Source organism: Ahaetulla prasina, chromosome 8 (assembly GCF_028640845.1).
Source record: "Ahaetulla prasina isolate Xishuangbanna chromosome 8, ASM2864084v1, whole genome shotgun sequence".
In the NCBI taxonomy this organism is placed as follows: Eukaryota; Metazoa; Chordata; class Lepidosauria; order Squamata; family Colubridae; genus Ahaetulla; species Ahaetulla prasina.
The window spans coordinates 65,563,909-65,579,619 of NC_080546.1; positions in this window are offsets into that span (position 1 = coordinate 65,563,909).

Consider the following 15,711-nt stretch of genomic DNA (forward strand, 5'->3'; position numbering starts at 1 on the left):
TCACAATCACATCTTCAACATTTAGCTTGCAAGTTCGGATACATACATGCTAGTTTTTTTAGGATCTAAATGCCATCTATAAAACATTTTGTAAAAATTTTCTCTTAAATTTTGTGCTTGTGTAAATTTGACATTTCTAACCCAAATTTTCTCCCAAGTTTCCATCATTATAGGTTCCTGTATATTTTGTGCCCATTTTATCATACAATCCTTAACTAATTCCGTTTCTGAATCTATTTCTATCAATGCATTATACAACCTTTTAATATGCAATTGACTTTGATCTCTAATTTGTTTTACCGAGTTTTCCTTGTTTTGCATGATACCAATTTTCTGGTCTTCTTTCCATCTAGCTTGCAGCTGTCCATACTGAAACCAAGTATGAATTATTCTTTCCTCTTTCATTGTATTTAAAGATTTCAATTGTAGTTTACCCTTTTCCATAAAAAGAAGCTCTTTATAAGTAATCACCTCCTGTTTTTGTTCTGTATTTATATTCTCTATCGCATGTCTGGGAATTGCCCATATGGGTATTTCATAGTTTAACTTGTATTGATACTTTTTCCAAACCCGCAACAAAGCATTTCTAAGTATGTGAGTTTTAAAAACTTTATCCACTTTTTTATCATATAATAAATAAGCATGCCATCCATATAACAAATCATAACCCTCTATACTTAATATTCTTTCTTCTGTTGAATTAAACCAATCACTAATTAGTGATAGGGCAGCTGCTTCATAGTATAATCTTAAATTAGGCATTTTGAGACCCCCTCTTTCACATGTATCCTGTATTATTTTTAACTTTATTCTCGGTCTTTTACCCACCCATATAAAATTATTAATTCCTTTCTGCCATTCCTTCAAATTTGCATCTTTTTTAAGTATTGGTATCATTTGAAACAAGAATAAAAACCTGGGCAAAACATTCATTTTTATTACTGCTATTCTTCCCAATAAAGATAATTGTAACTTTTACCCGTTCTCCATTTCCTTCTGCACTTTTTACCATAACACTTCATAATTATTTTTATATGATTTCACATTTGAAGCTGTAATATATACTCCTAGATATTTAACCTTTTTTACTATTTCAAATCCCGTTATTCTTTCTAATTCTTCTTTTTGATGTATAGATATATTTTTAGTTATTATTTTTGTCTTTTGTTGATTTACTTTAAATCCAGATACCTTTCCATATTGACTAATTATATCCATCAAGTATTTAACCAATTGTGTTGGTTGGGATAAAGTGACAACCAAATCATCTGCAAATGCTCTTAATCTATAATCTTGATGTGTAATTTTAATTCCCTTTATTTTATTTGACCCACGTATTTTATTCAATAATTTATTTATTTATTTGTTTGTTTGTTTCAATTTCTATACCACCCTTCTCCCAAAGGACTCAGGGCAGTTTACAGCCAATTTAAAATAACATGAATACACACAAAGAATTAAAACATAATTAAAAAACTAATTTTAAAATTTGGCCCAACAAATTGAAACAATAAAAACTTCATAAAACCCCCACTAAAATTTTGTTAGGATAGCCCCACACGATGGAATAAAAAAGTCTTAAGCTAGTGTTTAAAGGTCCGGAGGTCGGGGAGTTGACGCAACCCCGGAGGCAGCTCATTCCAAAGGGCAGGAGCCCCCACAGAGAAGGACCTCCCCCTGGGGGCTGCCAGTCGACATTGTTTGACTGATGGAACCCTGAGGAGGCCCTCCCTGTGGGAGCGCACAGGTCGATGGGAGGCAATTGGTGGCAATAGTCGGTCCCATAAATAACCCGGTCCTCTGCCATGGAGCGCTTTAAAGGTGATAACCAACACCTTGAATTGCACCCGGAAGACCACCGGCAGCCAGTGCAGCCTGCGCAGGAGAGGTGTTACATGGGAGCATCGTGGTGCTCCCTCTATCACCGCGCAGCTGCATTCTGGACCAGCTGGAGTCTCCTGGTCCTCTTCAAGGGGAGCCCCATGTAGAGAGCATTGCAGTAGTCCAGGCGGGATGTAACAAGGGCATGAGTGACCGTGCTAAAAGAGACCGGGTCCAGAAAGGGATGCAACTGGCGTATCAGATGCACCTGATAAAAAGCTCCCCTGGCGACGGCCGTCATATGTGGAGTTTTTAAAAAAATGATAAAGAAATATAAAGGTGGAGAGTTATGGTTCTAGTTTATTATTTTAAATCATTTGTAACTTGGTCTGCTTTGTTGTGGGTAGCTAAAACTTTCTGATTTTTATGATTCCTGATTGGCCAGCAATTCTTAAGTGACACAAAAAAAACTACTCTTTGTCTAAAGAAGGAATTAAGATGATGGAGGATCAAACTATTAGAGATTATTTGAAAAATCCTTAAATAATATCCAACCATTCATAGACTAGCTATGCTCCAAGGACGTTACAGAAACTACTCAAACTACTTCAGAGATGCAATTATGTGTAGAAAGTTACCAAAGTACCAAGACAATTTCACAAGTAGCTGACAATATAGAGGAATCAATTGCAATTTTGGAATATAAACCTGACACTAATCTTTAAGGAACTATAGTAAATTATAATTCTTTATTGGCCAAGTGAGATTGGACACACAAGGAATTTGTCTTTGGTGCATATGCTCTCAGTGTATGCAAAAAGAAAAGATACATTTGTTAAGAATCATAAGGTACAACACTTAATGATAGTCATAGGGTACAAATAAGGAATCAAATCATATTAAGAAACAATCAATATAAATTATAAGGATACAGGAGGCGTGGCCAGCATCATGGCAGAACAGTCGCTCACCTCGATGGTTCTGGGGTGAGCGCCGAGATTCCCCCCAAAATGGGGGTCCTTCGCGGACCATAGCTGCCTCAAAGGGGCAGCGAAGAATGGAGGAGCCGCTGGGGCAGGCAGGGAGGCAGCAAACTCCCTGAAGCCCCGGTCTTTTCCCCCCGACCCATCAGGGAGGAATGGCAGCTGACACCAGCTCCATGGCTTAGGACCGGGGTATTTGTGAGACTGTCTTCTGCCACCGATTGCTTCCCAACGACCTGTGTGCTCCCACAGAGCGGGCCTCCTCAGGGTGCCGTCGACCAAACAATGTAGGTTGGCGGCCCCCAGGGGGAGGGCCTTCTCTGTGGCGGCACCAGCCCTATGGAACGAGCTACCTCCGGGGTTACGCCAACTCCCTGACCTCCGGGCCTTCAAACGTGAACTGAAGACTTTATTATTTCACCGAGTGGGAGTAGCCTAAGATATATTTTAGCGAAATTTTAATGGGTTTTAATCGGTCTTTGGCCGTTTTAGTGATTCGGCCAGTAAATATTTGCTTTTAATTGTTTTTAAATATTGTTATTTATTATATTTATATTGTATTGGTGTGTGTATTTTAATATTGGCTGTAAACCGCCCTGAGTCCTTCGGGAGATGGTGCGGTATAGAAATGTAATTATAAATAAATAAATAAATAAGCTGCCCCAAAGCCGGAGATGGCCACAAGAATCGGGCAGGAGGAAAGAGCATTTTAGAACTGATTGTCGAGGACAGGTGAGTTGGCTTCATCTCACGGAGCACCAAATACTTTTGGATAAAAGAAAAAACACAAGCACTAAAAAGAACTGGAATTAGAGGCTAATTGAATGGAAATAGAAAACGGAAGGAAGTAATTAATGATTCTACCTTGAAGGAGAAAGTGAGAGGGCTTGGAAAGTCTAGAGTCCTAATCAATGGAAAGAACCAATTTAAGAGAGGGCTTGGAGTTAAAAGCCTCAGCTAAATAAAAAAGAGAAATTAGCACCTTTTAATCTAGTAACTGTTTTGAGACCTTTGGAAGTTTGATGGATTTTTGATACAACAAGAAAGGGGAAAAAGAATTAAAAGAGACTTTATATTGACATTAAAGGAATATTTTAAATCCCTCTATCCCTTGAAAATTGGGATTAGAAGATAGTCAAAGGAACTATTTGAATGTGATAAGATTTGGGAAAAGGATTTAAGAAATAGGAAGAATTTCAATTTTTACCCAAAATGGCCACTTAAAACAAAAGGAGACAAAAGGAAGGCGTGGTTAATTCCTCCCTTCTTCATTTAATACCCGTAATGATTTTAATTGCAAGCTACCTCCTTCAGCATACAAAAGTTCTTTATAAGTAATCATTTCCTGTTTCTGTTCTATATTTATATTCTCTATTGCATGTCTGGGGCTCACCCATATAGGAATCTTATAGTCTAGTTTATAGGAATATTTTTTCCAGACCCGCAAAAGAGCACTTCTCAACACATGACTCTTAAAAGCCCTATCCACTTTTTTTTCATAAAATAAATACGCATGCCATCCATATAATAAGTCATAACCTTCTATATTCAAAATTCTTTCCTCCGTTAAATTAAACCAGTCACTTATTAATGAAAGGGCTACTGCTTCATAATATAGTTTAAAATTAGGCATTTTTAGGCCTCCTCTTTCCTGTGAGTCCTGAATTATTTTCATTTTAACCCTCGCCTTTTTACCTTACCATATAAATTTATTAATCCCAATCTGCCATTCCACCAAATTTTTATCTTTCTTGATTATTGGTATCATTCTGGAACAGAAACAAAAATCTAGATAACACATTCATTTTAATAGCCGCTATCCTCCCCAATAACGATAGTTGCAGTTTTTTCCAAGCATTCATGTCTTTCTGAACTTTTTGCCATAACAATTCATAATTATTCTTATACAGTTTCCTGTTTGATGAGTTAATATAAACCCCTAAGTATTTAACCTTTTTTACCACCTCAAATCCTTTTATTTCCTGTAATTTTTGTTTCTGTTGTTCAGACATATTTTTGATTATCACTTTTGTTTTATTCTGATTTATTTTAATTTAATTAAAATTGTAATTTTTAGAAGCAGAGACAGAATGTAAGATTAGAATAACCTTTGTGATTTCAGGGTTATTCTTAGAAAGAATGCAAGGTTGGAGTGATTGCACGACCGTCTCAAGAAAGGATACTAAATGGTTGCTTTTAGATTTACGTTAAATTTATGTAAAATCACAGAATATCTCTTAAGAAGAAAGTTGTTTTTTATAATTTGAAATTTTAAAGTAATACTGTCATTTATGATTTGCAACTGTATGGAATAATGTTTTTTGAGGCAGAGGAAGACTGTAAGAATTGAATAGTCTTTGTGATTTCAGGGCTATTTTTATGTAGTTTGACAGGATGGTGTGATTGCATGACCGCTTCAAGAAAGGATGCTAACTGGCTGCTTTTGGATTTACATTAATGGTGTTAATAGACAATTACACTCATGTAAGAATTTAAGCGATAACGTGGAATTTAAGAAGCTAAATTTAAACAAAGACTTTAAATAAAGACTAGACTTTATTTAAATTTTAATGGTATGGAATATAACATATACTAGAGATGTGTAAAAATTATTAATTTGAATGAAGAAGGAAATACATTGTATAGAATATAACGAGGGATGAAATTTGAAATTGTTTTAAACATGTACCTGACCGACAATCTGTTCAGAATGATGTTTTTTACTATGTTTATAAAAAAATTAAAAAAAATGCAAAAAAATAAATAAATTGTAAGGATACAGCAGATACAGTCTTGTTGGGTTGCAGAATCAAAACAAACAGTTATAGAGGTGCAGATGACAGATTCAATAATTCCTCTGTAGAACTATCAGCACCTCCTTGGGCAGTTTGAGCTTCCTGAGTTGATGCAGAAAGAACATTCTTTGTTGTGCTTTTTTGATGACGTTTTTGATATTAGGTGTCCATTTTAGGTCTTGAGACCTGATAGAACCTAGAAATTAGAAGGTCTCTACTGTTGATACAAAGGGATGAGTGGCTCAGTGGCTAAGACACCTTTATATTTTATTGGATTATTCCTTGCTGTCTGTAATATCTCTGTTTTTATTGCTTACTTGGAGAATCTTACATGCACCTCTCTAGGTAATTTGTTTCTCATTGCATATCTAGTATGTACTCTAAATATCTCATCAATCTCGTTTAATATATTTTCTTTGGTATTCTCCATTGCTTCCGTCAACAGCTCTGCCATTATTTCAGTTAGGTTTTCCCCCTTCTCTTCTTCTGTTTTGAAATCTTAGATAATAATCTGCACAATCCATTTTTAAAGAAATAATTGTTTTTTCCTGGTTTTTATCGGTTATTGTAAGTCTGTATCCCACTCTTTTTTCTGTCAATTCTGCTTTTTCTTCCACCTTTTGTATTCATTGTTCTTGTCGTGTCCCACTCCTCCGCTGACGGCCGGGTCAGGGAAGTCCGTATCAAGCGTGCCTCTGCAGCTTTGCCAAAGTTCTGTCAGAGTTCTCAGGGCAGGCAGGAGACTAGGATGTGACTTCAGCAATCCAAATTAGACTTTGCCTGACTCAAAGAATGTCAGAAAGCAGATCCTTTATATAGGCATGGGGTGTGGCTCCATGACTCAGCACTTATCCAGGCCTGCCCCTCCCTTCCTTTTGCTGATGTCACCTCTCCACTCTTTGGAAGCGTGGGTCCCTCCAGCCTCCAGCTGCTGGCAATTCCAGCTCGTGACTGGCTTCACACTCCCCAGGCTCACATGCTGTGGGGGAGGGGCCCAACTGCTCCATTTGTCAGGGCATGATGCCAGGACTGGGGGCTGGAGGCATGTCAGGCCATTCGTCTTGCTTGGTTTGTCCGGGCATGGTTCCAGGACTGGGGGCTGGAGACATGCCAGGACATTCTTCTGCATTATCAGCGTCCGGCAGGAGATGAGAGGGGCCCGGCTGTGGAGAGGGGGGCGAACGAGGCACAACAGTTCTTTTTTTTTCAATCAACCCCTTAACATCTTTTAACTCCCCTTCTACTTTTTCCATTCTCTCATCTAATTTGCCTATTCTTTCTTTGAAGTCGTCATGAAATGCCTGTATCATATTTTTTAATTCCAGCTGCATGGCCGTAGTGTTAATGTTCTCTGAGCTGCCTGGCTAGAAGTTGTTGAGGAAGCTGTTGAAGGTAGATGTGTTAGTGTTTTCTTCATCGCGTGATGTCTTGATATTATAATCCACCAGGTTTATAATCCAAATACGATTTGTCATCCAAATATTTAATCTACCCCATTGGATGGATTTAATTTTTTTTTAAAAAGGAACCAACCAGCCAAAAAGAAGAAAAGAAAAAAGAGGAAAAAATAGAAAAGAAAGGAGAGGAAATGAAAAAGAAAATATATCCCCAATTTTAGTCCAAATCCCACTCTCATGTTCTTGTTCTTCAGGTTCTTCTTGCCTTAATCCAAATTGCCTCTTGTGAAGAATTTAATAGACCAAAAAACCACAAAAAAGAAGAAAAAATGTCTATATATGGGAGAAACAAAAACACAAAGAAAAAGAAAAAAAAGACCAGATCCAACCAATAGTTATAAAAAAAAAAAAAAAATCAACTGAAGAAGAGAAAAATAACTAAAAATTAACAAAATCTAAACTCTGTTATCCAAAAAAAGAAAAAAAGAAAAATATCCCACAAGCAAAGCTAGATGGAAGATGTCAACGATCTTTCCTGTTACTTCTTTTACAAACTTGAAAAGGTGCACTGTTCCAGATTGTATTAAACCACACTGTATTAGACAAAACAATTTCTTATCAGTTCAGCAAACATTATCAAGGTCATTCTTGTTCTTTTTTCTTTAATTTATTTAGTTCATTGTCCTTTCACTAGTGCCTCTATGTGGCACTGCAGTTTATTTTCACACAGGAAAAGTAGATTTTTTTTAAAAAAAATAGTTCATTCGATCACTTAAATTTGATTCAATTTCATTTATTAAGGGTAGAAAATTTAAAAATACTCAGTCAGGCTTTCTGCTCTTATTCTCTTATTCTCCAAATCAATTCTGCTAATTCATTTACATTCATTTTTTCTTCTTTTGTTTGGGCCCACCTGCTTTCCTCACTGCTGTATTGCCAGAGGAAGAGAAGCAGACACATGCCCATTCTCCCCTCCTCTCTTTTAGCTATTTCCAGGAGGTTACGAAAAGAAAATTATATTTTAAAGAAAAGCAGGTATCTCACCCAGATGATCCACACTTACTTTTACTTCCACACTTCTATTGTGGCCACCCTAGCTTTGTAGTGCTCTCAATAGCCACTTTCTCAGCCATCTGCTTGAGAGGCTTCTTCTCACCAGTCAGGGAATTTGCGGCTTCCCTGTGCTTGCCAGTCTGTGCCTCCCTTGTTCACCATCCCTACAGGATGGCTTCGGTCAAAAAAACCCCAGACAGCTGCGATATCGATGATTCCTCAGAAGCCCCCAAAGAAAGTATTGTTTCGCCTTCTCCCCCCCCCTCCCCATATATCCAATTTTCTTGAAGAGAACTCTGGTCCTCCCCATATTGTTTTCTTTTATTTCTTTGCACTGTTCATTTAAGAAGGCATTCTTATCTCTTCTAGCTATTCTCTGGAATTCTGCATTTAATTGGGTGTATCTTTATCTTTCTCCCTTGCCTTTTGCTTCCCTTCTTTTCTCAGCTATTTGTAAAGCTTCCTCATACAGCCATTTTGCTTTCTTGCATGTCTTTTTCTTTGGGATGGTTTTAGTTGCTACCTCTTGTACAATTTCTTTCTTTCTTTCTTTCTTTTGTCATAACAATATATATAAGTATCATACAAAAAAAATCATATAGTTTATAAACATATATATGAGTAAATATTAGGAGGAATAAGCATATATATATATATATATATATAAGAAAAAGAAAAAGAAAAAGAAAAACAATAGGACAGGAACGGTAGGCACGTTTGTGCTCTTATGCATGCCCCTTATGGTCCTCTTAGGAATGGGGTGAGGTCAATATTAGAAAGTTTTTGGTTAAAGCTTTTGGGATTATGGGAAGAGACCACAGAGTCAGGTAAAGTATTCCAAGCACTGATGATTCTGTTACAAAAGTCATATCTTATGCAATCTAGATTAAAGTGGTTAACATTAAGTTTAAATCTATTGGTTGCTCTTGTATTATTGCAATTAAAGCTGAAGTAGTCTTTAACAGGAAGGACATTACAATAGATGATTCTATGAGGTGTTTTTTTAAAATTTGCATTTATATCCTGCCCTTCCTGAAGACTCAGGGCGGCTTACACTATGTTAAGCAATAGTCTTCATCCATTTGTATATTATATACAAAGTCAACTTATTGCCCCAACAATCTGGGTCCTCATTTTACCTACCTTATAAAGGATGGAAGGCTGAGTCAACCTTGGGCCTGGTGGGACTTGAACCTGCAGTAATTGCAAGCAGCTGTGTTAATAACAGACTGTCTTAGCAGTCTGAGCCGTCCGAGGTGACAGAGTTCCAAGTTTTCTAAGCCTAGGATTTCAAGTCTGGTGGGATAAGGTATTTTGTTGTTTACAGAGGAATGAAGAACTCTTCTTGTAAAATATTTCTGGACACGATCAATTGTTTTGATGTCAGAAATGTGGTGAGGGTTCCAGACAGGCGAGCTGTATTCTAGAATTGGTCTAGCAAAAGTTTTATATGCTCTGGTTAGTAGTGTAATGTTTTTGGAAAAGAAGCTACGCAAGATTAGATTTACAACTCTTAGAGCCTTTTTTGCTATGTAGTTGCAGTGGGCTTTGGCACTTAGATCATTTGATATGAAAACTCCAAGGTCTTTAACAGGGTGGGGATCAACTGCAAGTAATGTCCATTAAGTATGTACTTAGTGTTTGGGTTCTTTTTTCCAATATGTAAGACTGAGCATTTGCTGGTTGAGATTTGGAGTTGCCAAGTTTTAGATCAAGCGGTTAGATGATCAAGGTCTTTTTGAATGGTAGATGTATTGTCTGTGGTGTTAAATAGTTTGACATCATCAGTAAAGAGAACACAATTACTTGAGATATGGTCACAAAGATCATTTATGTATAGTATGAAGAGTGTTGGTCCAAGAACGCTGCCTTGAGGAACACCACTCTTGACAGGAACAGGATTTGATAGAGCATTGCCAATTTTGACCACTTGTTGTCTGTTAGACAGAAAAGCAGATATCCATTTGTGAAGGGGTCCTGAAATGCCATAGGATTTTAGTTTTAGGAGAAGTTTATCATGTACTACTGAGTCAAAAGCTTTGCAGAAGTCTATGTAGATTGCATCTATTGTTTTGCCTTGATCAAGATTTGTAGTCTATGCGGCTTCTGGGTGGCGCCACCTTTCTCGTTGGGTGCTAATTTATGGCACTCCGCATTGAATATGGTAAAAGCCGGATTTAACAACTGATCCCGGCTTCATTTCTCTCTCTGGTTGAAAGAGAGAGACAGAGCAAGGGGGAGGATTTGGGTAGATTCTCCTAGGGGCTTTGTTTTTGTAATACAAAGCCCTGAACGGCCTTATTTACCCCTCCCCCACCTCCAGTATTCTCTGTGCTCCTGAAAAAGCAGGAAAAGAGGAAGGTGTCCACTTCTGCTAACAATTGATTTCTTTTTGTGGATACGAAAAGCAGGCGGAACGAGTGTGAGGAACAATTATTGGTTTGCAAGTATTTTTGATTTTCTGACTTCGCCCCCCTTCAGTTTCGTTTAGAGAAACTGAAAGCAGAGCGATACATCAAAGGGAGCTTTGCTGTTGAATCGAAACTGAATGGAGATTTTATCTTATTGTGTTTGACTGTGGACTGTTGGATTATATTACGCTGTTTAAGTACTTTACAAGGGGATTCTCAGCAGGAATTTTGTTATGGAGGTTCTTTCAGAAGAATGGATTCGTGACTTTATACAGGACTACACAGAAAGTATGTATTTAATTATTCAAAAATACGAATTGATAAAAAATGGGGACGTTTTGGATGAGAGTTTGGAGCAAATTAACCAGTGCAATTATTCGGAAAATGGAATGGAGGACATACAAATAAAAGTGGATAAATATGAAGATTTGATCGTGAAGAAACAAGGTGATTTAAAGAAGTTTTCTTTAAATAGTTTGGATGAGCTGCCTGAATTTGTGCTACAGGAGATTGTTCCTCAAATGGAAAAGACTCACAAGCTTAATGTTTCCCAAGAGTTCTCTTTTTGGACTGATGGAATATACGGCAGTAATTTTTGGATTTCTGGACATAAGGAATTACTAGGAAATATTGTGATTGACTTTTTAAAAGGAGCAACGAAGGAAAGACAGAGATTAATGCACCAAAAAAAATGGCAAGAGACAAAAGTATTATTTTTGAAACAAGGTTTTTTTAAAATATTAATAGACAAAAATATTAGTGTCCCCGAAAGGCAATTTGTGATTATAAGAGACTAGATATTTGGATATACTGGACTTTGATGAGGAAGGACTAAAGTTGAATAGATATTGTAATTAATTAAATAATATTGTAATTTCTCTATTGAAATTTTATAAATTTTATAATCTGTTGTATTGAATTTTAAATAGAATATTCTTGAAAGATCTTATGTAAGAAGGACTTGGGGGGGAAATTATATGGTTATATGGTTATAGAAGCTATAAGGGAGATATTCTCTGAACTGGATTGGATTTTTATGCTTTAGCTGGTTTTAAATATTTTAGGATTAATTTGTTCTACTGATTTATATATTTTATTACTGTTTATTGTTAATTTTTTGAAGGATTTGGTTATGTAAGGAGGAAGTCAGAGTTAGAGAGGGAGAATTGGTATAATAGTTTTGGGGAAAAAATTTTTTTAGCATATGTTTGTTTTATTTTTAACTATACCTTGTGTTTGTTCCGGGAAGCCAGGGGGGAGGGGGGAGGGGGTTTGTGAAGGGAGAGGGGTTGGGGGGAAAGGGGAAAAAAATTTTTTTTTTGTAAAACTTTTTGAATAAAAAAAAAAAAAGATTTGTAGTCTATATGTTTTTACAGTGGAGAAGTTGTAAGTTGCATGATAATTTTTTCCTGAAACCAAATTGTTTATTAGAGAGTAGGTTGTTTGTTTCTAAGTGTGAGGTGATGGATTGGTTGATGATTGATTCCATGACTTTGCAGGTGACGCAGCACAGAGAGATTGGTCTGTAATTTTCGACTAAGCTGGGATCTCCTTTTTTGAAGATTGGAATGACTGTGGCTAGTGAACAAAGTTTAGGAAAGGAACTGGTAGTGAAAGCTTTATCAAAGATTATTTTTAGGGGTTCTGCTATATTAGTGGAAAGTTTTTTTAAGAAGTATGCACATAGTCCATCAGGTCCAATAGATAGTGATGGTTTCAAGTTATGAAGAGCTTTTCCAACATTATCTTCTGTGAAATCTATATATGTTAAGTCGTCATACTCATTGCTGGTATGTTTTGGGAATGCCGGATATGAGTCATCGCTGTTAACAAAAACTGAGCCAAATAATATGTTGAAGAGGTTTGCTTTAACTGTTTCGTCATTGCATTCTTTGCTGTTAGAATCTTTTAGTGGTGGGATGGATCTTGAGACTTTAAGTTTATTGTTGACAAAATTATAAAAGGCACGATTGGAATTTGTGCGCAGAAGGTCCTCTTCTTGCTTGGTGTGGTAATTTGTGCATTCAGTTTTATTTGGTTGCATATATTCCTGTAGCGGTTTTTGAAGTTTGTTACATAGCCTTTTTTGTTTCTTCTTCAGAAGGATTTTTTTTTTGATTGAAGCTTTTTTATTGATATGAGTAGTTTGCTTTTCCTGATCTTGGGGGTCGTTTGTGGTACGTATAGTTTAATGACTCTATTAATTTCAATTAGGAAAACTCTATAATGTTCTTCAGCAGTTATACAGGTTGCGAACAGATTTTGCCAGTCCAGAAATGAGAGATCGTTGTTTATAAGGTCATAGTTGGCTTTTTTGAAGTTGTAGTTAGGAATACTATTGTTATGACGATTTAAGTAAGGACGTATATTGAGACGAAAGACAATTATGCAGTGGTCACTGTTGGAAAAAGGTTCTTTAATTTGTAGTCCATAAATTGAGTTTGGGTTGTTGCAGAAGATGAGGTCAAGGCAATTGTTGAGTCTTGTATTGTTAGTTACAAGTTGTTCAAGACCTAGGTTTGTAACAGCGTTGTATAGTGTAGCATGGATTGGATCAGTTGTACATTCATTAGTTATCCAGTTAATGAGAGGTAGATTTAGGTCACCCAGGAAGATGAGAGGATATGGGCAAGAGGTAGCCCATGTTAGCAGTGAGGTTAACATATTTGCATAAGTAATGTCGTAGTCAGGGGCTCTGTAACATAGTAAGAATCGAAGAGTGGTGTTAAGGGATAGGTCACATACACTAGTTTCAGGAAGAGAGAGTTTATGTGCAACTTGAATGTTTTTTAGATTCAGTGACTTTTTGTAAAAGATAGCCACTCTACCACCCCTTCGGTTATCACGATCTGATCGATAAACCTGATATTCTTTGTTTGTAACAATGGAGTCAGGAAGGGATGAGTTCAGCCATGTTTCACAAATAAATATGATATCAAATGTACCACTGTTTAACAAGAGGATAAATTCAGGTAATTTGTTAACAATGCTTCTTGCATTTATCAATTTACATTTGAGATCTGTAGTGATTGGTGTTGAAGAGGTAAGAGGCGTGCATGCCTAGTTTTGGATGTTGCTTGGTTGGGGGTTGTGTACAACAGGTTGTTGTATAGGTGGTTGGATGGGTGGATGGATGTTTTGGAAGGTGAGTGTTTGGATGTTGGGTACTTGACTGTTTGTTGAGATGATTGGTTGGATGGTAGGTTGGATGGTTGGTTGGATGGCTGTTTGGGTGGCTGGTTGAATGGATTGTTGGATGGCTGTTTGGGTGGCTGGCTGGATGGCTGTTTGGAGGGCTGTTTGGAAGGTTTGTTGGATGTCTGATTGGGTGGCTGGTTGGATGGATGGTTGGATGGATGGTAGGGTGATGGGTGTTTGATTGAATATTGGGATGGCTGGTTGATTGTTTTGGGTGATGGGGGGTTTGGGGGTGATTTTTTGATTGTAGGTTTTATTTTTTGTGCAATCAGCACGGTAGTCAATGTATAGGTTGGATTCACCATTGTCTTATCTTCGTTTAAGTTCTGTGCGAAGTTCATGATAATGTATCTGTTGTAGAAAAGATAGATCAGGACGTGATCTAAGTTTACTGTATGCAGGGTTGGTTTTAGCAATTGAGTTTATAGTATAAATGAACTTACGTTTGCTGTCCTCATTTATGCATGTGACTCTACAAAATCTTGGTGCTGTTGATCCATCACTGTTTTTATATTCTGGTCCATCTCTGGAGACAGCAATTATTTCACTTGGGGAGATGGTTGATGAGTTATAATTTCCAATGATGTTGTGAATCTTATTGATATCAGGTTCGTTAGTGTTTTCTAGTCCAAATAATATTGCATTATTTATTTTTTGTCCTCTCTCCATGGCATCTCTGATTAGTTGGTTAGTAATTATTTGTTGTTTAGGATGTGTTGTAGTTATTTGTTGTCTAGGTTGTGTTGTAGGTTGTGTATTATGTAATAGTAGATGAGTTGGGAAGAGATTTAGATCTCTTTTTCATTTTTTAGTATTGTAATTTGTTTTATCAGGTTTGTGAAACTTTGTTCAATAACTGTTAGATTTTTTTTTCTAAGTTTTGTTCAATAGCTTGTATTCTTTTTTCTAGGTTTTGCTCAATAGCTAGTAATCTTTTATCTAAGTTTTGTTCAATAGCTATTATTCTTGTTTCTAAGTTTTTATCAGCGTCAATGGTTGATCTGTTGGATTTTCTGGCTGGATAATGATATTTTTGAGTTTTTATGTAATTAGTATTAAAGTAGTATCTTTCTTATTTCTTTTCACACTCTTTCCAATTTTAGATTGAAGAAGTATCTCTGACTTAATCAATTTTCCTTGGTTTTTATCTCTCTCTCTTTTACTTTCACGGGCAATCACTATGGCAATCACTATGGTTACCGTGAAGATTCAGCAGGAAATTTAAAATGATGAGACTGGGCAGTTGAAGAAGCCTCTTTTAGTGTGGTTGCAATGGTGGGAATTCAGTGGTGAAATCCAATTTTTTTTACTACCGGTTCTGTGGGCGTGGCTTGATGGGCGTGGCGTGGCTTGGTGGGCATGGCAGGGGAAGGATACTGCAAAATCCCCATTCCCTCCACACTCCTGGGGGAAGGATATTACAAAATCTCCATTCTCACCCCACTCTGGGGCCGGCCAGAGTTGGTATTTGCCTGTTCTCCAAACTACTCAAAATTTCTGCTATCGGTTCTCCGAACTACTCAAAAATTCTGCTACTGGTTCTCCAGAACCTGTCAGAACCTGCTGGATTCCCTACAGGAATTTTAAAAAGTTGATGGAGATTGGAGTCTCCTCGGAACTCACCAGCTACAGCAGAGCAGGGCAGGGGCTTTATCTCCAGCAGAAGGAATAGAATGAATATTTGAGCTTCCAGCAATGATGTCCAGTGGCAGCGGCAGACCCGGCGGATTCAACCTTGGCAGCGGCAGACCTGGCGGATTCAACCTCGGCAGTGGCAGCGGCAGACCCGGCAATTTAGGTGGTCTCAGTGGCGGGAAATTTAAAAGTTGATTCTGGCGGTGGTGGGTGCTTTGATTCTGGCTGTGGCAGGCGCTTCGATTCCGGCTGCGGCGGGTGCTTCAGTCACGGTGGTGGCAGCTGCTTTGGTCACGGCAGCGATGGCGACTTCAATTCTAGCGGCGGCGGCTTCGGTCCTGGCAGCGGGTGCTTCGATTCCGGCTGCAGCGGGCACTTCGGTCCCAGCGGCGGCGGGCGCTTCGGTCCCGCCGGCGGC